The sequence below is a fragment of the Manis pentadactyla genome, chromosome 10 (assembly GCF_030020395.1).
Source record: "Manis pentadactyla isolate mManPen7 chromosome 10, mManPen7.hap1, whole genome shotgun sequence".
NCBI lineage: Eukaryota > Metazoa > Chordata > Mammalia > Pholidota > Manidae > Manis > Manis pentadactyla.
Genome location: NC_080028.1, coordinates 113472102 through 113486780, shown reverse-complemented (window position 1 = coordinate 113486780; position 14679 = coordinate 113472102). Strand labels below are relative to the sequence as shown.

At 39.8% G+C, this 14679-nt stretch overlaps 1 protein-coding gene across 2 annotated transcripts in view; it reads left to right on the top strand.

Annotated features, from left to right (window-relative positions):
* The window catches only part of LIN7A (lin-7 homolog A, crumbs cell polarity complex component), a 128163-nt gene that overhangs the window by 933 nt on the left and 112551 nt on the right, over positions 1–14679 (top strand). The window lies entirely within an intron of this gene.

Here is a 14679-nt window from a genome sequence, read left to right as displayed (position 1 = left end):
TCAGGCTGGGTGGAAATTCAACTTGGGACCTGTGACCTTCCGCGTCCTGTTCTCCGAGTGAAATGGGGGAGCAGCCCCTGCTTCCTAACCAGGACCTTCCCCAGCACAAGGATAGCCCCGTGCGCTGCCACCGGGCCCCTCTGGTGCAGGCGCGCTCGGGTCCCGCGACTCTGCAGCGGAGGACACCTGCTCGTCCCCGTCCGCAGCGGCCGAATTTAGGACCCTGGGCGGCCATTGGGATGTGATGTGCTCAGTCGAAGATGATTTAGTCCGATGTGCCTCTAAAAATATTCTTTCTAGCAGATTAAACTGGACTGTGGGGCAAAGCAAAAGCGCATCCTGCTGCGAGTTCAGTGAAAAAGCCAGTGAACTAGTGAGGTTTTTGACGTGAGAGATTGTGGGTGACTTTAACGCGATTTGTTGGCGCCAGAACAGATATTATGCGGTGCCCATAGCAACCTTACTTGGGGTAAGAGTTGAAAGGAAATTGATTTTATGCTAGGAAATGTTGATTTTCAAGCTAGTAAATTAATAACAGGAGTTAAAGAGCTCAGAAAATCCATTGTATAATCCATGATTTCATTCCAATGTCATCATCTGCACTAAGTGGGATACATCCACAGCCACGGAGAGCCAAACAGATGGCAAGCTATTAGAAATTATGGATTTGTTTTAATGTAATGAGCTCTTATATTGTCCCATTATTAAGTCAGTCTTTAAACATCCCGAGTAAAACGACTACAATTGAGAAAAAAAAAAAACTCCATGAAAATTGCATGCCTGAGCAGTTTTATATATTACTCCTACTAAAAATATTTCATTTTAGAGGCTTTACCTTAGCCCTTAGATACCTCCTCAGTTGTGGAGAGGAGATGCAATCAGACCAAGATCCAAAAGTTTGTTCGTGTTCGCCGCCAGACTGTACCTGTCCCCTCCCAGTGTTGACTAGGGCCATATAATAAGCAGCTCAAGAGGCAAGCTGGGTGAGACTGTGGACTCATTTGAATAAATTCTCCAGCAGGGCACTGTGAAGTCTGTAATTTATGGATGGTGGGTTTTTGGCGGCATTGCTGTGCATGGAGTCAATACATGAAAATGTTTTTCTATTAAAATACATTTAATTGATTAACTGCAGCATTAAACCAGTGACAGAGGGGGTTCTGAAAAATTTCCTCCCAAAGAAGAGCCTTTTAAAAGAGGCAGCCCAGTATAATATGTAGTAGCTAGGTCCTAGCTGTGACTCTGCTCCTCACCATGGACGGGGTGGTTAGCCTCTCCAGGTGTCCGTTTTTTCCTTTGTGCCCCATAAGAAATTTGGATTAGATGGGTCTGGCACTATGCAACTTTGACAGGCTATCATTTGATTAATTAGAATTGGGATTCCGTTTCTGGCCACCCACTGGAAGATTTCCCAGTTGGCCCCCTCTCCCAGGTTGTTTTGGTGCTCTGAGGCCACCTTCTGCTTTGACCCCATCCAAGCTTTTCTCACACACTGGCGTCCGTCTCGTAGAATGGAGCTCCTTCAAGAAAGGGACTATTTCTAAATTCACCTTTGTATTCTCAGTGTCTGTCACAGTCCCTGACTCACAGTAGAAGATGAAAAATTAATGGAAGTTAGTGTAAGTAAACTAAGGACTTCAGTAACTTAAGCAATGTTAAAATATAGGGATTTAGTGGTGCACTGAAGTACAGTTCCTAGATTCACAACACTTTGGCCCTGGGAAGGATGGCAGGGAGACATAGGCCAGCAGTGGCTGTTAACCTTTCTTCTTCCCTCTACACGTGATGGGGTGCCGTTGGTACCTGTAGCTCACCGGCTGTGATTATTAACCGAAGGGGATTGTGGCAGGTGGACAATGGAGAGGAAGGAGGGAAGGTGCCTGGCAAAGCCTCTCATGGGCATTCCAGCAAACTTAAACAAAATCCACAATTTGAGAGCTCTGGGCTGTTCTAACATCTCCATTTTTTGAATGAAAACCTTGAAAGGAGCAATGATAAATATTTTCAAAGTTACTCTACTAGCTAGTGGGAGATTTTGTGGTAAAATCTAAATCTTATTTGATGCCCATTGGCACTATAAACAGCTTAATCGGGAAGCTTCAGGGCAAAGGTTTTAAGCAAAGGAATCAAACCTATGGACTGAAATTAAGATTTACTCCTCCCAGAATTCAAAGGATGTTATCTGAATCAAGAACTTCAGAAGTCTGTGCAAATGCTTGGATTTTTGTCTGCGAAACAAGCCATTGCCAGAACCGGGCTGGGCCCTGAAAGGATGAGCAGGTTTTCTCTGTGCTAAACTCATTTGTGTAAATCACCAAAATCTCGGATTAACCCTGTGGAGGCCGATAGATGTGGAGGCCGATGGCCAGAGCGGGATCCTGTTCACTCTGCTCGCTGTCCTTGATTCTTCATGTACTCACTGAGTACATACTGTAAGCCAGAACATACAGTGGAAAGTGTACAGCTGGGAGCCAAATGGACATAATTCTAATTTTTGTGGTAATTAAACTCTATCACAAAAGAGAGATTAAACACACACATAGTCTTCATTCATTCAATAAATACTCATATGTACAAGGTGCCAAATGAACACCTGAAGCAAAGTTTTTGCTTTTATGGTCCTTAAGAATCTAATGGGAGAAAACAAATAATATTTAAGGGATTAATTAATTCAACAAATAAGTATTGAGTGCCAACCTTATAGAAGGCACTGTTTTTTTAATTTATTAAGGTATCATTGATGTCCAATCTTATGAAGGCTTCACATGAGCAACGTTGTGGTTACTACACTCACCCATATCATCAAGTACCCCTCGCATTGCATCACTGTTCATCAGTGTAGTCAGATGCTGTCTTCTCTGTGCTATATTGCTGGAAGGCACTGTTTTAAGCAATGTAGAAGTGCCAGTGGCCAATAGACAAAGTCTAATGAAGTTTATGCACTACTGAGAGTCACACACTGAGCATATACACATATAAATGGGAGTGAGAAAAAATGAACCCAGATCAAGGAAAGTGATGGGCTGCTGTTTTTGATATGAGAATCCAGGAAGGTCCCTTCCTCTGGAATTAGTGACTTTTTAGAGGAGATCTGAAGAAAGTGAAGAAACAAAGTTTGCAGCTCTCTGGGGGAATGTGTTCTGGAGGAGGACCTCACCCGTGAATCCTGGGAACATCAAGGAAGTCACTGTGAAAGCATGAACACAGGGAAGCATGGTGGAAAGTGGCAAGTTTGTAGCCAGGGGTGAGATGGTGTACTTTATAATTAGGATGTTAGGTGAAAGTATGATGTGCTCTGGAAACAATACACAATAAAGCAAAATGTAAACTGAGTTCTGAGATATTTATGAGAATCTTTAGGAAAAGCATTCTGGATAGAGGAAGAATACACATAAAAGCAGCTCCCCACATATGACTTGGCTACCGTCCTGTTAATACAACTATAACCAAGCAAATGATCAAAAAAGAAAAATTACCAAGATATAGCAACAATCTGAGTATGCATGCTGGAGTAGAAATTTGGTTGTAAGTATACCAAGAAAATCTATAGAGCAGCTTTTTGCTTTTATTGTTAGGCTCAAACATCATATAATTAGGTTTTCAAAGATAATACCTTGTGCTATAATTTTCATGTCACTATGCATAAATCTACATGTTGCTCCCAAGTGGTCATAATATGAGATATGTTATTCTCAGCCTAATATTTTGTATCAGACAGTGATGCAGAAAGTGGTACCTATAATTTACCCTTGTGGCAAAGAGAAGATGCAGAAAGGAGATTAGTGTGGAGTCTTCTCTTCCAGAATTGAACATGTTCACAGCAATTCTTCCCTACACCACGGGTCAGTTTGCCCAGATTTTAATCTCTAAAACCAAGAATGACCTTCAGTCCAAGAAAGCACGGTGCACTCTATTATACTTAATACCTCCCTAACAAAGAACATAGGGATACTTTACTATATTAAAGGCTTCATGGATTTAGGGACTTTTCTTCAGTACAGGAGCTACAATTGTCCTTCACTTCCCAGCTCAAGGTCAGAAAAAATAATATAACAGAATTTTTCAAAATTTCACTTCTGCTTACCTTCTCCCTTAATTTTTGAGCAGAATGACTTTTTATTTTAAAATCCTGGCTTGTAAAGAAGCAATACAGAACTCACTCAGAGAAAAATGGATAATTAAAAGTTTGTAGGAGTAATTAAAATTGTATAATTTAAAATATTTGAGACTTCGCTTATGACATGATCAATAGCTGACAGTCTGCATTTAGGGGGCTTTATAAAATAAGATGGTGTCACAGTCATCCAGCTTTTCTGTGAGTTGAATTCAGCTTGGATAAGTTGCCAAAATATAAATGGAAATCTTGATTTCTTGGCTTCTCAAACAAGTCCTAATCTAAAATATTGATTAAACAAATTTTAGTGTGTTTTCCCTTAAAAAAATAAAATTTCATTAAAAATTCTAATATAAAGCCAAGAGCTTTTATTTCTGTCAATTTCAATCTTGTGGAAAAAAACCATGAGAGCAAAATTGAATGCAAATGAGAATCCCATGGGTGCCGCACTTTTCCTAGGATTTGTGATAACACTAAAATTTTTCTTTCTTCCCTTTCTGCTTTTCAAGGCATACAGAACTTATTTCTTCCTGTATCTCCCAATTCAGGCCTTAGGCAGCCTACAGCTTTTCTAATCAGCTGCATTCACCAGTTTTTATAAAATCTATATTTGCCTGAAAATTGCTTTTGCTCACAGTCCAAAGGGGTTCGCCCCTTTTCTCTCTCCTTGTCATTTTTTTTTAACATGAGGAAAAAATACGGAAGACAGAAAATAAAAATAAAGCTTAGTTCTTACGTTGTTTTAAAGATACATGACCTGGCATTGTGACTGGGAGGAGAGGGCTCTTGTCCTAAAGCCTTCTCACATCACCAGCCAGATACGGTTTAGTCTACAAACATTAAGTGCTTGCTTGTTTTCTTGTGTTTTCTGTAGGCTTCGCTAAACATCAAAAAAAAAAAAAATTGAATTGTTTAAAGTCAATATTTCAGTCTTTTTGTACTACATAGTAACAGAACGTTTCCTTCGAGTCAGAATTATGCCACGTCCACCTTTTTCTCTTTGATAATGAAAAGTTGCAAAGAGAAGGACCCACATTTCAGAGTTTTGATTATTTATGAGGCGCTTTGCATTAGGTAAGAGTTTTATACAATTTTAAAACTGAAAAGGAATTGAGAGATTAATGACAGAGCTTCCACATACAGGAAAATAGATCTCATATATACCTTCTAGTTTGGTGTGTCAGCCATCTAGGCCCCAAGAAGTATTTAGTGTGCTCTGGTCATTTATGAAATTAATGTTTTTTTCAGGGATTGCAATTAGGGCTGGGTTATTTAGTAGGGAAAAAGGAGCATTTAGAGAGTAGTTTCAAATGAGAAGATGTATAATGGGTATTAGCGATCCTATTAGCCCATACCTCATACCTCTTGTAGAGAGCTCTTTTCTTAGTTTTGTCATCAGTCTCTTAGGATATCATCTTCATCTGATCAGAGGCCATGTTGAATTTGTCTATGTGTAGCCCAACCATTGTCTGACATAGAGTTAGCACACTCTCAATATTTACTGGTTGATTGAATGAATGAATGAATGAGTAGAATTGATTTAGCCATCATGGAAACATTTTTAATGCTAAAAATAAAAGCCTTCCAGCTAAGAATAATGTAAAAGTGGTGGATACCTTACTTTATCACTTTGCTTCTGTGTGTGTGTGTGTGTGTGTGTGTGTGTGTAGCATACTCCTGAAACTGGAATGCTCCCAGGGCCAAGATGGGATTTGAGGGGCTGGTGTGGTATTCATAGCCCTACTTCCATTGCTTGCATCCACCTGGTATCTCAACTTGTTAATTGAACCAGGTAAGGTAATGCGAGAATACAACTGAAAAGGTTTAAAAAAAAAGTCAGGGGAAGGAGGGTCTGGCAGAATTTCCTGCGTGCACTCATGCACACACACGTACACACACTCACACACACACATACACACAAGCTACCCTGCCTCATGTTTTGTTTTTTTAACCACAAATGGATGAATAGTAGAGCTATCTCCTGATAAGTAAGTTAAAATGGATTCAACTTGAAGTCCCTCTGTGATTGGCAAATGTGAACGTAACCTGAAAAAGTCATGTCGATGACACTGATGCTTTACTTCTTATCCAGGTGATAAGAGTTTTTTTATTGACTGAGTTTTTCTAAAGGAATCTGCCTGCTGAATTTGAAGACTTGCCTAATAAAAGTAAATGTGCCCAAAGATGACTTGAAGAAAATTATGTTGAATTGAAATTTATTTTGAAGTTATTCCCAGATAGTTATTTATTTGTCTTCAGCAGAAAACTTAAGGCTTCTAATTTGAACTGACGTCAGTTTCTCTTAGCAGCACTGTAGCTGTTCCAAGTCCACTTGGTCCATACTTACCCAGTATGGTGATGGTTACGATATTTCAGTATAGAATCTGTTTTTTCCCTATCAAATAATTATCTTTAACCAAAAAATAACAATAACGGGCCTCACAGGACAGCAATACAATTTAAACCCCTAAATTAAATTGGGGGTGGGGAGCAGATTAGAACTAAATCTGTTTAACAGTAATGAGAGGATTGGGGATTGTGGCAGAGACTGCTGAAAGTGATTTCTGATGATAATTAGAGAAGAGCAGTAATTACTGATAGACAAACATCTTGTCTTCCAAAAAGCCAAGAAAAGTGTTTGAGAAAACTCAAGCCCAATCAACTCATTGTTGCCTCCTGGCAGAAAAATCTAAGGCATATTAATAGAAGAATGGGTTATTCGCACTTAGGAAAGAACGTGGTGACCCCACGGAGCCTGCATGGTATCGCTAAGAACAGGTCTCAACCAACTTCAAGTGTGTGCCCAGACCATACTATACTCACACCTCACGACTTTCATAGAAGCCTGGTGGAAAGCGAGTTATGTGAAGTGAATGATCACACTGCAGTGTTTGAAACACTGTTCCAAGGCAGTTTGGTTTTCTGTCCTATTCGACATTATTACCAATCTTTTGATGAGGACCGTAGAATATTTTTATTAGGTGACAAAACTAGGAGGCGTAGCAAATGATTTTGCCAGTCACATCAATGTTGTAAAATTATACCCAGCTTGAATGGCGAATTTCAATAAAAAAAGGTAAAATTTAAATGTAAATAAATATGGTCTTCATTCATTCATTCACTTCTTCAGCAGGAAAAGGAAGGCAGCCCGGGCTATATACCGCCCTTGGTTATCCTGCCCAGTAAATACTGCTCCACTGGACTCCACTCAACGACCTTGAAAGCCTCAGACAGCCCCATGCCTGGGTCTGGCTACCATGACTCAGTCTTGGCTCAGGCAGAGGTGGTTGAGAACAGTGAACAGGCATTCCAGGGCGAGCCTGCCCAGGTCTGGATCCCAGCTTTCACATTTACTAGCAAAGTTTCCATTCATAAAACAGTTTTGCAAGTTCCAAAGTTACTACACTATTTTGAGTCACAGTTTTCTTACCTGTAAATTGGTAAATGATAAAAATAGCACTAACTTCATAGAATGTTAGGTTTAAATGAGGTAATATATATAAAGTACTTAGAACAGGCTTGACACACAGTAACCACTCAACAATGATATGATTTATTTTTTAGTCCTGGAAGTCTTGTACTCCCATCCTGCTGCTGGGAGGTAGGTAAAGTATACTAAGAGGCAAGGATCGTGCTTTTTTTGGTATTCTCTAGAAGTAGGAAGCATTTGAAGATGCCTGGAGGTCAAAACAAAAAGTTTCCTGTATAAACACCCAATTTGCCAACCCACTCTTTTCCCAAATCACTTCTTTCTTGATGCTTCAATAATACTTTTCCATAATTCTATTAGAGCGCTTACCACACAAGGTTGGTTTTTTCTTCTTTTACACTGCAGTTACACTTACAACATTATTTATATTCATCTACATGTACCCATCATCTATCACAGTGCCTGAAAGATAACTGTTCAAAAGTGTACTGAATAAACTAATGGTTTGTCTTCACATATTGCATAGTTAAGGAGGCAAAAGTAGGTAAGTGAGCAGAATACACAGGATGACAAATTTTTATTTGAAAAATTCCCTGTATTTATTCTGTTCAAAATTAGATAGGGTAACTTCTGGTTATTCCTGAACATCCTATTACTGGATTATTGGCAATGGACAAGCCAAAGTCAAATGACAAATTGGAAATGTTACAGATGAACTTTATAATTCAGTAATTGTGTAGAATGGGGATTAGAGATTATGTAGATGTTTGGTGTTTTTATTTCATTCTACTTATATGCAGATATCAAAAGTGTACCAAATAGTGGACTGTGAAGAATATAACCCAGAGTGGCTTTTTGACTCCTTTTTAATGCTTTTTCATTATAAAGCTTCACGTGATGCTGAGAGGGGCATATATGGGCCCGTCAGGGATATGGGCTCTGGATCCACATGTCCGGGGTTCAAATCCTACCTATGCCTGCCTCTTCCTAGCTATGAAACCTTGACCTGTTATTATTGTCTCTGTAGTTTAGTTTTCATCTGTAAAACTGAAAATAATAATAGCCTTTACCTCTTAAGGTTGGTGTAAAAATGAACTGAGAAAGCATGCATGTGCTTAGAACACTGCCAGGTCCAGCGTAAGTGCTCAATACTGATTCTTCCTGACCTCGTCTCCCCAGGGCAGGTGTTTTCCTGGTGCAAAAAACGAAGGGTGTGCAAGCTTCAGATTTAGACCCATATGGATTTGAATTGCAGTTCTGCCCTTTCCTATCTATGGAAGCTTAAAATATTGCTAGCTCTCACCACATTAGAGTTCTTTCACTCTGAAGGTAGGAGTAATAACACCCACTTTGTGTGGTGATACATTCCTTCGATCTTCTCTTAGCCATTCAAGAAAATGTGAATGAGAGTCTTCTATGTGCTGGGAACCAAGTCAAGGGCAAGAGGTAGAGCTGGCGGGCTAGAGAAGATAGACATTAAACAGAGAGTTTCTGATAACATAGTTTGAGTATTGTACCGACAGCTCACACATGTCGGGCGTTGACTACATGCCAGGCATTGTGCACGGTGCTCCTGTTTGCTGCCTTCAATCAGTCCTCACAATAAATCTTTGCGGCCGATGCTATTAGTATTTTGAAGACATGGGAATTGAAGCATAAAGAGGCTAAGTACAGCAACTGGAGCTTAGGCTGGTTGATTCTCAAAACCTTTGGCTTAATCACTATGCTACTCTGTGGAGAGCAAGTGTGTCAGTCTGTATCAAGCCTTGAGGACCTGGAGCTTGTTAGGGACGGCAGACACAGAGGTGCTTGAGAAGATTTCAGAGAACACACAGACAGGTTGGAGGCACATTGGGAAGGCATGTTGCCCTGGACAAAAGGTAAAGAACTTTGTCCAGTGCTTGCAAGGCATGTATACTAATGTTGGTAAAGATTAATTTAAGTGATTATATTTAAAAAGTCTAGCATAATTATTGGAAATAGCAGGCATTTAATAAATAGTTCTGCTTATTATAAAGGATAGTTTTTAATTTCTTAGAACTGAAGATCAAAATACCCATAGAGAGAATTCTAAGAAAGTACTAGCAGCATTCTGTTCCCCTTTCCAGTACTGTGGCAGTGAACTCAGAGATAATGACTGTGACAGTCAGATTGCCTTCCAGTGACATTAATGCACAGACAAAACTTTATAGACCTGGAATACTGACAGGCTCATATGAAGGAGTGAAAATTGATAATAGTACATCAAACCTCTTTTCTTTAGTCTTTGCCTCCAAGTGACTTAAGTGAGAGGAATCTCAGAATGTAGCCGAACCTGAATTTCAGGCATGAAGAAAAAATTGTGGCTTCTTTTTTTAAGATTAGTTCTAAATGTCCTGAAGTACATAAACACACTCTGCTTACTCATTCATCATATAAATACATGCCCTGATATTTTAATACGAATTTCAATGGCCCAAGTAAAGTGTAAATGTCTAGGATTAAATGTGGAAAAGATGTTCCACCTAAGTAAAACTTACAAATAACTGAAGCTTACTCTTTTAGCCCAAAACTTGTTAATTTTAAATGATTTTTAACCTAAAAATACAGGATTCATTTACTTTCTTTCTTCGATACAGTGTATGTTCTCTAGGAAATGGGAGTTTGGTAAAGGAGGAGTGGAAGATAAAACAAGGCAGTAAAACTTAGTACATATCACTGAAGGGATGATGTCTTGCCAATGGGTTTCAGCCCCGGGCAAGTTCGCTATGGATTCAGTGTGATCAAAGAAATTGACAGCAAAACGTTCTTTGGGGTGAAAGGGTTTATTATTACCCGGGTTTTCCCGGCGGTAGGTCAAGCACTAGCGTCCCTGCCTCCGCAGAGCCCTGGGCCAAGCTCTCTATATAGCGCAACAATAGCTTATTGCCTACAGGTGTGGACGCGGCAGCCCAGCAACAGGCCAGTTACATCATCAGGTAGTTTAAGTTCAGTAAGGATCCTGGCCATAGGAACCCCAACTTCCCCACAGATGATATATTTATTTGGATGGCTTGAAAGGAAATTCTGCATCACTCCAGCTTCTGAGACCTATTTTAGTTAGTTGAAGCTGACAGAGACATACCTCTGGATAAATGAGGTATTCTGCATCATGAGACACTTATTTCTTCCAATGTCACACGTTTACCTAGCGTTGCCAATTGATAATTGTGAAGAGCCAGGTGTTAAGATGGGTGTACGTCATGGACTGGAGGCTTGTGTCACTCCCCGTCTCATACATGTACTGAAGCCCCAGCCCCTAAGGGGATCCTGTTTGCAGGTGGGGCCTATGGAAGGTAATTAGGTTTAGATGAGGTTATGAGGGTGGGGCTCCCATGAAGGAATTCTAAGAATACTCTCTGTCTTGGCCATACAAATATACATCCAGAAGGCAGATGTCTGTGAGCCAGGAAGGGAACTGACTGTGCTAGCACCTTGATTTTGAACATCCCAGTCAAAAAAATAAATTGTTTTTCATTCTTTGGTGTTTTGTTCTAGCAATTTGAGCTAAGACAGTGAGCACTCATACTCTGATCTTGGCATCAGCAATCCTCAGTCCTAAGTAGTGGAACAAATTAGCCACAGGCAAGATTGTTTCTACATAGATATATGCTAGGGTATGCCCAATTTCCTGCTTAGTTTTATTTTTCACTCCTCTGGGTTTAGAAAACTCTCTCTTACATGTACTAACAAGTTTTCAAAGCTCCTTCTCTTGGATTGCTCTCCATTATGTTCACAGCTTTAAAAGAGAACACATTTCATTGTTTTTTTTTCTTAAAGGTTTCTCTTGAGTACTTTTCAAGAGGAGAGTTCCTATTTATAAATTATATATTTTCCAAGTGTAAGGGAGCTCTAATGAACTGTCTTATAGTCAAATAATATTTTATTGATCTTTACTGATTGATGTAGGCCTTTCCTTATCTTATTGTGAGTCTTTCTTTTGTTGTTTGCAGTGAGAGTCCCAGGGCTGACAGTATACTCACTTAATGAAGCACAGTTGTCCTTCAAACAAATGTACTTCCAATGGCTCACCCATCCTTTGAGCTATTGTTGTACCTATGCTATAAGCCCATAATTCATTACTACTCATTTTGCTTTAAACCAGGGGTCACAAACTATAGCCACCAAATCAAATCCAGCCTGTGAGCTAAAAATGTTTTTTTTTTTAATGGTTGGAAAAACTCAGAAGAAGAATATTATGTGACACATGAAAATCCATTTACCTTCAAATTTCAATGTCCATAGTAAAGTTTCAGTGGAACACAGGGGTGTGCGTTCCTTTACGTACTGTCTACGGCTGTTTTTTCACAAGGACAGAATTGAGAGTTGAGCAGCTGTGACAGAGACCCTGTGGTCTGTAAAGCCTGCACTATTTATTATCTGACTCTTCACAGAAAATGCTTGCTGGCTTCTGCTTTTAAAGCATTAGAAAAATAAAGAAGAGAAAGTAGCTTGTATTTCCCTTCAGTCTAACCTGCTGAGGGCCTCCACTGTCAACTTTTGGTCTTCCTTTTCCCCTGTGTCCCAGATGGCTGTCTCTGGCTCTGCCTTCCCCAGGGGCAGGGACTTTAGTAGTGTTTGCATAGGATCCTGGAACTGGGGCTGATTTCCACATTCTTCTCCCTCTCTCTTTGAGGTAGAAGGTTTTTTCTTTTATATTTTCCCCATTGTTATGGGCCTTTACCTCTAATATTGGCTCTGTTCCCTTCTTTCTTATGAGCTCGCAGTGAAAGTTTGTGGCAAACAGCCTGTGGGAATTGGCCTCTCCCAGAGGTCCTATACTCTCTCGCAAGCTCACACTTGGATTTTCATCCATTTGTTAAAAACTGCAGCTGAGTTCTTCTTATCCCCCCATGTGGCACCCAGGGTCTCTTCCTCATGTGCTTGCTCCTCCTCTTTGCTTGGAGGGGTTTCTATACCCTATACTATTACTGTTTTGCAAATTTAACTCATTCTATGTGGGCTATAATTCACATTAACTTGGTTGAGTCGGAAATTGTGTTCTCAGTTGGGAAAATAGACTTTAAAAGCATTTCTGAAGCCTGGTTAACTTTTGGTAGTGATTTGAACATCTGAGCAGCTGTTTGGTTAGACAGACTGTCTTTATGTTATTGCTCATATTTCAAATTAAATTCCAATTTAAAGACTAATTTGAGTGAAACTGTAATATGCCAGACTGAGCTAACACAGAACCTCTCCCATTACAAACATTAAGACATGCCAGATAAAATCTAACAATTAAAAAACTATAGCTTAGATTGCAAGTGAGAAAGCACAATTTCCAGGTGCCAGAAATGAAAAGAAAAGTGAAGGTTGGCACGGTGGTGGTATTGAGCTGACATCATTTTAGACGGAGAGGGTGGCACGGCACTGCCAGGGTTCTGTGCAGTCCCAGACTTAGAAACCCCATGGCTGGGGGCAAAGCAGGAACTGGGGGTGAGGCATTAGATCTGCACTATAACCACACCTAAAAATTCATTGCTTAGCTTAGAGACTGTATATATGCCACAGAGTTGGTTCAGGAAAGTTTCTCCCAAACAATTTACATGAAATGAATCTGAGGCTAGGACAGACTAGAGGAAGTGAAATGAAAAGACAACACTCTTAAGAAACATCTAGCTGCGTCAGTTTCTTACAGAACAAACAATCCCTCCCAAAGGTGTGCTCACAATTAAACATAAGAAACATGAGAAGGAGAGAGAGCCTGGGAGCGTGGCAGTGTCTAACAAATCAGCATGTGAATGAGCCCTGTGTTTTAGGCTGAGGGAGCAGAAATTCAGAAACAAGGTGGATTTGTAGAGTGAAAAGATCTTGATAGAGAAGAAATCAGAAAGCGACTATAAAATAAGCATACTTATAATTATGTAAAAACAATTTTTTAAAGGAATAGATGCTATAAGGAAAGAACATGACACTGAAAAAATAATAGACAAATTCGAAAAAAATTAGAAGAATAGGAGAAAAGAATGCTGAAAGATTTCTTTAAAAATAAAATGACATTTAAATCATTAAAATGCTGAAATACTTGAAAATTTATAAGAATAGAATACATTTTTGTGTATTCACAAAAGGAAAAGAATCACTTAAATACCAGCATTTTCACTTTATCTGATGATATAGGCTTAAATTAGAAATGATTGTTGAACCTGAAAGGAAGCTCTTGTTGGTTAAGTATTAAAAAGTTGGTCCAGGGGGGGGAACTTCTTGTTTGTTTGGTTTTGATTTTCTGAGATATTAATCTTATCACATCATCCTTGCATTAAACTCTTCAGTGGCTTCCCCTTGTCCAGCATTCATAATATATCTTAGTATGTTCCATATTTTATTGGCTGACCACATGCCAATTATTTATTTGAATGTGGGCTTTCCCCTTTACTCTTTATGTCCCAGAGGCCTAGAAAGCAGCTTGGTACATTGCAGGTGTTCAATAGATCTTTGTTGAATGAACAAATAAAGTCAGAGTCTGGGCAGTATTGCTCTCTTTGTGGGAGAGCTCTTCCCTCCCTCTTCTTCCCTTTCCTGGCAAACTACTTGTGCTAGCATTCAGCTTTCAGATTCTCAAGAAGCCTTTACTTGTTCCCTCAGCCTCATTTAGATCACTCTGTTTTATGCTTGCATAGCACCTTTATGACGCCCTTTGGTAAATTCATTCAGTCATTCACTCAGCAAATGTTTTCTGAGTGCCCAGCACGTCCCAACCCCTGTTCTCAGCCCTGGGAATGCAGCAGGGAGCACTACAGGCGAAATCTCAAGTCTTGGGAAGTTTATTTTCTGATGGGCTGGGGGTGGAGGGCAGGCAAGAAGTAAGTAAACACATAGTCACAGTGCAGTTCATAGACTGGTAAGGAACCCAAGGTCCCATGAACAGAATGACAGGGGTGACGGGACCGAGGAGGTGGGGAGGCACTTTTATGTGGGGGAGCAGGGAAGTCCTTGTGTATTGGATGTTTTTAAAGAGGTTGACAAATAAATAAAGAGTTGGCGCCCAAGATAACTAGGGGAAAATGGCCCCGTCAGAGAAAAGAGCCAGGGTAAATGCCTCAAGTCAAAAATGTTCTAGAAGAATATAGGAACAGCAGTGAGCCCAGTGAGGTTGGAGCATAGCACAAAAGGGAAA